At 44.0% G+C, this 7,655-nt stretch overlaps 2 long non-coding RNA genes across 2 annotated transcripts; both read left to right on the plus strand.

Annotated features, from left to right (window-relative positions):
• The first annotated feature begins 1,177 nt into the window (after positions 1 to 1,177).
• LOC123410342 lies at positions 1,178 to 4,727 on the plus strand. Its single transcript, XR_006613033.1, has 3 exons — positions 1,178 to 1,531; positions 3,519 to 3,597; positions 4,067 to 4,727. It is a non-coding gene; the product is annotated as an uncharacterized LOC123410342 (long non-coding RNA).
• A 329-nt stretch (positions 4,728 to 5,056) lies between these two features.
• LOC123410340 lies at positions 5,057 to 7,022 on the plus strand. Its single transcript, XR_006613032.1, has 2 exons — positions 5,057 to 5,333; positions 5,680 to 7,022. It is a non-coding gene; the product is annotated as an uncharacterized LOC123410340 (long non-coding RNA).
• Positions 7,023 to 7,655: the final 633 nt, after the last annotated feature.

A 7,655-nucleotide genomic window follows, 5' to 3' on the forward strand; every position in this document is an offset into this window, starting at 1 on the left:
ATATGCGCTTTTCTGTAAGTTGACATATTCTTTGTCAGTGCCATTAGTATCAACATGGTGAAACAATAATTATTTTGTACCCAGTCCATTATGCTAGAGTCAACACGAGGTCAGAAGTTTTGCGCGAAGGAAACTATTCAGACGTTGGGATCATTGTTTGATGGTTGGCCTGGGATGGACATCAACATCTCATCGTGCAACATGGTAAGTATTGTATTTTGTCTATTATTGTCATGGCTTATTATTGCTCCTAATTGTTACCACATGTAGATTTATCTTCCGTATGCATACATCGGCTTATACATCTTGTATGTCATCGACATAGAGGCACGCCGTGTATGCATTATGGACCCTATTCACACATCACAGCGTTGGAGAATAAAATCTTGAGGCATGTAGTGAAGTTAAAAAGTTTTGCGAGGGAATTCAAAGATGCACTCGAAATAAAGCAACCCGGCTGGAATTCAGATATATCTAAATGGCAACGTTTATTTCCGTCTGGTATTCCAACGACCACAGACAGGTAATGAATTCATAGCATAAACATTTATTTATGTTATCATTTTATTTTATATAGTATTAATTTAGGAAATTGCAAGGATGTGTCTGGCTATCTTGTTTTTCATTTTATGCTTTCGTGAAACGGTAAAGAACTGGTCAAGCCGATTTGCAAGATGGGTATTGTCCATTACATGTTTTTAAGATATCCAACATGAAATATTTGTGCTAACTACATATATTTATTGTGCATGATGAGTATGAGTTGAGGAAACATTTTTTTATTATACTTGCTCAAACATCGTGGAAATGAAGCTAAAGACAACCTTCCTCATATTGTGCGAGAATTTATTAAGTGCATCAAGTAGATCTTAATAATTTGTAATGGATTTAGTTTGACCATCGCTCAATTAGTTACATGAACATGTCGTCAATTTGATTTTTTTATTATGAATTTACATGGCAAGTGAAGTGGACTTTTATTATTATTGTAATGAATTTACATGTCGTTAATTTGTAGTTGAGCTCATAGTCTTTACATGTAAAAAATAACATGCATTACTCATAAAATATTATAAGAGCTCGTGGCAACGCACGGGCACTCTACTAGTAGATATATGGTTTCTTCTTTAAAAAAAAAAAGGACCGCGACGAGGGGGGCCACAAGTGTCTCTCACCTTCGTCCCTCCGTCGTCCGCCACGCCCCATCCCCCCGTCCCCACCCACCAGGCCCCGCTTTCTTCCCCCAAGAAAGCCTTATGGCGATGGCACCATCTAAATCGACGGGCGGTCCGGCGGCCGGCAACGGCCGGTGGCCGCATGCGCCTCTCTACCCAGAGCAGTCCCGTCACTCTTTCCTAATTAGGCGATGGCACCTACGGAATCCGCGAGCTGTCCGGCGGCCAGCCACGGCACACGGATGAGGGGATGCCTCACTCACCTTCTACGCCTGCCCGAGCGAGGACGGGATGGGGGCGATGCGACGGCGCGCGTGTGCTCCGCCATCCGCCAGCTTCGTCCTCATCCGCGTGAGGTATGATCTTCACTCCGTCCCGCCTCTGCAATTTCTATGAAAGCTACCATTTTTATTAGAGCCGTGACTGTACCTAAATCCGAATTAGGAATGTCTCTAAACCTCATCAATTTTAATACGTACGTACTAATTGAGTCGGAGATATTGAGGTGCAAATTGCTCTGATTTTCGTTGCTTAGAGATTATTTCGTATATTTGGTGAAAAACTTGGAAAACAACATCTAATCCCAAGCTTCACTCTCAGTTTAGCACCGGCCACGTGCGGCAAAGATTAGGCTTAAGAGCAATGTTGCTTCTTTGAAAGGAATAGGACATGGTCAGTGGAGGACTAATGGAATGTTTTCTTTTTCTTTTAAAAAAACACTAAGGAAAAGCGGACAGAAACAAAAGTTTTGCTGCCTCGGAATTTTCTGCTAGCAGCATTTAATCGCTTGGTCAGTGTTCTTTTCCTAAACCAACTTGTGTGCAGGATCACTTCTTTCTCCAGAGAGAATTATAATTATGTTACTTAACCAATGTTTTTGTGCTGGTATAATGTCCTTGACTAGGCCATGACTAAGCGCCTAAGGCGGGCAAAATTCTTCGGCACTGCGCCTTCCTGCCTAAGCCTCTAAGGCGGGACGCCTTAAAAACAATGAACTTAACATATGTGGTGTTGCTGCCTTGACTGCCACTTTTGTTCTTTTACTTTGTTGAAATTGTGCATCAAAAAAATTTGATATGCTAAAATATCAGAACCTTGGATCATCATGAATATGGTTGTATATTACAAACTTTATTATTAGGTCACTACAAATTAACAACTGCCTATAATTTATTGTTATTAAATGATATCATTATGCTTCAAGTGAAGGTCCAAACATTTCTAAACTTTGTACTTGGGAGGTATAGTTGGTTGCCAGGATCCTACTTTTATACCCCTAGGAATATCTTTTATTGGAGTTAATCACGACTAATCTCTCACTTAATGGCTGCTGTGTGTCTGGTTCAGGGTACATGTATGTATCCGAGTAGGGCTAGAATTAGTCACTGAGTAGTATTAGTTGACTAGCTTGTTCTATTTATACTTGTGTACCCGGCTTGTAAATCACACCACCGTGGAAAGCAACAAGAAATACAGCAGGCTTGTGTCATGCTCGACACAGCCTGTAGCCATCCAAATCGAGTCAAGTATTCGCGTATGCTGCTAGTGCGGAATCGATCAAAGTAGAGATCGATCGCGTGATTGTACGTGCAGCGTTGGTGTCCCGGCTAGAAGTACTAGTCCATCACGTGGTACTAGTACACACGTCCAGAAGAGATCGATGAGGGACAAGGCTAGCTTTGTACTAGGGTGTGTCAGCCATGAGAAAGCTTTGTTAGGCATCGTCGTTCGTCGTCGGTCATTGTGCGTCTCCGGAAAGTACTTGGCGTCGGGACTGGGCCAACATCTTTAGCGGGACATAGTTGGTAGGAAGGATATGTTCCGCATTATTCAAGATATAATATCTTCATATGTTCTTGTCCATAGACTATTAAAAAGATTAGGCTCACAGCTCTTCATTATTTTTTATCTTGACCTCTGGACAAGAGTTTCTTCTGCGGGGCTCATATGTTGAAATTTATAATGAGGCAATATGACATATCTTGTCAAGCTATGTATTTGATTGCTGCTGATTTGCAACACGAAGTCAAATTATTCACTCTAGATTGGAGCTTCAAATACATAGTTTTGCTTACCTTATAGGAACCGTTTGTTTCTTATCCTTATATGATAAGACATATATGACCAGGACTCCCATGCCATGTACTCCTGATTATGATAAACCTGATGTAGAAAGGCTTGCTCAGAAACAAGCCTAAAATGGTAACAAATAGTACTAAATTGGAATAAACTTTTCTGAAAATCACTCATCATTATGTTTAGTATCTGTTCACGCTTTTTCTGAAATCAGTCTTTCCTTATCAGCCACTAATAATTGTACCCTCTTTCTTCCTATTCATTTAGGGTACTTATGTGAAAGGATTGTAGAAGAGGTTATATCACCTGCGGCTGCACACACACACTCTTATAGCATCTGGAGAAGGTATTTGCTTTACATAGATAAAATCTGCTCCTTTTCCCACATTATGACCAATTGCATCCAAGGCGGATTTTCCTCACTTTCATGGAGATTGCTTCATTTCCAAGTATGTCTTTGTGATTTTTGTGCCAAAATTTAAACCTACTACAGTAAAAGTGTCTTTGCTGGTGAATGCATGTACTATTTGTGTATCTCCGTCTTTGACCATCCGTGACTGTGTGTGTGTACCCAATTCTTTGGCAATTCATTGATTGTTGTATCTTTGTACCCTTGGATCACATTAACCTTGCACTGAATTACTGATGCTATTGCGTCTGGCAGAGCACAGATCTGTTGGATCCAACTGAACATTTCTGTTGGATCCAACTGAACATTTCTGTTGGCTGTAATGTTGGCATCCAGCGGACTGCCAAAGTAGCTAGTGCTTACTTAGTCTGCATAAGTATGTCAATTGTTCCCTTTTCTTTTACAGACAATGGCAGGAGCTCTGCCTTTTCATTAAAGAAGTGGGAAATCTTTACAAGCTGAAAACAGCTGGGATGAAACGAAAAGGAAAGAAAACAACCACTCAGGCAGCTACTCCCTGAAAGCCCATTCTCGAAAAAAAAAACTCCCTGAAAACCACCATCTGCGACTGAAGATCTGCACGGATGAGAGACACTGCCTCATCAGACGAGGCTTCCTTCTTATCAAACCCTCTACGATTACGCTCTTTCCACAGATGCCACACAACATATGCCGACATGATTATCATCCGCCTGCTCTGTTTTTTTTTCATGTCTTGATTCATGAGCAGCTTTTCTCTACCATTCACAGATGGACCAAGAGCTGAGAGCGGTCTCAGATGGCCAGGATTCAAGGAGTCGAATGCAAACCAGATAGGTCTTTGCAAAAGGGCAGACCAATGCCAGATGTGCAGCAGACTCCATTTCTTGATCACAAAGGGAACAATGATCATTGTGCCATCCTGTTTCCAACCTGAATCTGAGTACAAGCCGCAAAGAGCTGACGGTCAGAAGCATCGCATGGAACCTGCATGCCTTTCTAAGGTCTATCCATAGATTCTCACAAAGAGCTGACGGTCAGAAGCATCGCATGAAGCCGCAAAGGTCTAATTTATTGGAGACGGATGGAAAATCATGAGGAGCAACGAGGAGTCAGCCATCCACGAGAGCCCAGACCGGCCGCCCACACCACCAGGGCTCAGCCGCCGTTGCCTCAAAGCACAGTGCCACCGACAAGGCCCATGTTTCTTCTACAAATGTCGGTATTTCTTGAGGCCATCTTCCTTAGAGATGATATATTCAGCTCGTGTGCCGCTTTTCTTGAGCAGGAGCAGGTGGACCTTGTCCATTGTCGGGAGACCGGCGGACAGCTTTGCAGCCGCGACTGTCACTGGTGAGGGACAGAAGAGTGGAGACAGGGGAGGCGACAGTGTTGGCAAATTTGATTAAAGCTGCCGACTGCTGTAGCTCAGTGCCGTCTAGGATGTCAAGCTAGCCACGCCTCCCTTATAGAGAGCTCTGATCTTAAACTCTTGTTTCACATATTAGTTTACTGAATTTTATACTCTGCTGTTTCTTCCATTGAGAAGTTGGTTCATGTAGCCAGTTAATATAGTTTCAGTTCAGGTTGAATTATTAAACTTACAGTGTTTCATGCCTGCAGACCAATTAATAGACATCGAGAGCAGCCCCTTTGGTGAAACTGAAGAGGAAGAAACCAGCTTGTGCCAGTTGGTAATTCCTAATATGCTTATAATTGCATACTATTTCAATCATCTTACTTGTAGTCTATTTTTTTACAATTCAGCAACTTGGTACTCCCTCCGGATGTGAATACAAGTTGGGCATGGGTTTTAGGTCCTCGGTTTGACTAGCGAAACTTGTGTTGTATGCCATAAAAATTTCTCTAGATTCATTGTCGAATGAACTTTCTAAGCATATTTGTATGGCATATTATACATGTTTTGCTAGTTATTTCGATGACCTAAATTCCCATGCCAGACCTATATTCCCCTCTGAGGGAGTAGAATTTATGGTCTGTGCATGTTCTTATTATTTGAACTCTATATATTTTTGTCAGAACTTAATTGATCTTGCTGGGTCTGAGAGTTACACGACTTGACCAACTGGATTACATTGTGAAGAAGGTTTGTTTTTAGGAAATGGCAGCACTGTGCATGTTCATTAAGGAGGGAGAAGCTTACAAACTAACATTACAAGTATGTACAGAAGGAATGTGTCAGAGCACCAGAAAAAAGGCTTAAATTAAAAGGTATGCATGTTTTCATAGAGAAATGGCCAATCAGAGCATAACCTGGCCTGCCAGAGAACTTCTTTGATTTGGTAGTGGAAATTGACTGCATTTGAAAAATCCGATGATTGTGGTCCTTCCAAATGCACCATCCAGTGTAAATCGCAGCCGAGAGCTGCTGTGCATTTAGCTTGGAGGCAAAGTCGTATCCAGCTGCACCAAGTTATCAAGCCGCGGAGCATTAAGCCATGCAGCCATTTCTTGCCAGACTCCGCATGCAAAAGGGCAGCCAAGGATGAGATGGAAGTGTCTTAGGTTCCTGATCACAAAGGCTGCAAGGCCGTCCATGTTTGGCCAAGTTGTCATTGGTTAAAATTCTCTCCGCGCGGCCACAGCCATCGAAAGAATTTGCATTTGGACTCCACTTTGGCCCGCCACAGTTTGGAAAAATTACAGTCAGTGGAGGAACAGCAGAACTGGATAGACTAGGCAGGGCTGGCAGAGTATGATTTCAAGGCTGTACTGGGACCAAACAGGTCAAAGGTTGGGAAAATCGATTCAAACCAGCTTTTCTTTGGTTTTGTTGCCGATGAAACTTGTAAAATTAAGATCCCTGCAAGAGAAGTGGATGATTATGTCTCTTGACACCCAGAAAAGAATGATCTCTTCACTGTTGGCAGTGCCTATAAGCTGGGTTTGCAGATCAAGAATCCTGAAGAGGGGCCTAGTCAGATGAGCGAAGGGTCGGGCAGCGATTGGGGCTTGTGGGTTCCTATCTGGAAGTGTTATGCATGATTTTCGCGTGCAGAGCGGCTACTCAATCTCTAACTATAAAGCATAACAAGCGTCGAACCCTGGACCGGAATGTGACGACACCTGCAACATCCAAGAGAGCGCCTTGAGCAAAATCTAGAAGCTCCCTGACTTAGATGAGTTCACCTTGACCCTGGGAGAGGACCCTCCTGCTGCTTTGGAGATGGTCATCTCAGAAATCAGGGCTCGGGTACAGAGACGCAGAAAGTTTTGTTTGAAAAGTAGGGAAAAATTGCAGAAATGAACAAGTTGTAAGCATATGACATCCAGAATCATGTTATGTGGAACAAAATGCAAAAGCTGCCACTGCAGTTGAACAAACTGAAGATTAATACTAAGCCCAGTATTTTTGGTATGAACTGACAAAACTTTGGGAATGTATAAGAAGCGTGTACCACAACTGTCTTTGCAGTAGAAATACCGAGCGTAACAGTTCACGTACTGAATGTAAAAGTAACAGCACGGATACGGTAGGGCAAATCTTTACTACGAGGACACGTATTCATGGGCGTGTGTGGTCTATGCGACAATGAGGGGTGGCGGTGGTGGGAGCATCCCGGTAGCGGCGACCGTGCGCCACCCTCACTGGAGATACCGCAGCCTCCTGCGCGCTGCCCGCTCCTCCTTGGCCTTGGCGCGGAGGAGGCCTGCCAGGCAGAAGAAGACGGCTGCAATGCCAAGCAGGCCTGACACTGTGAGCGTCTTGAAGCCCCCCGGCAGGGACGCGCTGTCATCCATGGGAGTCGGGGTCGGGGTGTCGTATGCCAGCTCGGGCACGAGGCAAGGCTCCAAGAAAACAAACTGTAACTCGGGCTCCGGGGCCTCGGGCTGGATCGGCCGTGGTGGCTGAGGAGCCGGCCACCCGTGCTCAGCTTCTCGTAGAGGAAGATGAATTTACTCTTGTTGGTGGCCGCGCCCCGCAGCCATTGCCATTCGTCCTTCTGTGGCCGCGGCGCCATCAGCCTCTTAGCTTGGGACGCACGCCCACCTCC

Source organism: Hordeum vulgare, chromosome 7H (genome assembly GCF_904849725.1).
Source record: "Hordeum vulgare subsp. vulgare chromosome 7H, MorexV3_pseudomolecules_assembly, whole genome shotgun sequence".
NCBI classification, from domain to species: Eukaryota; Viridiplantae; Streptophyta; class Magnoliopsida; order Poales; family Poaceae; genus Hordeum; species Hordeum vulgare.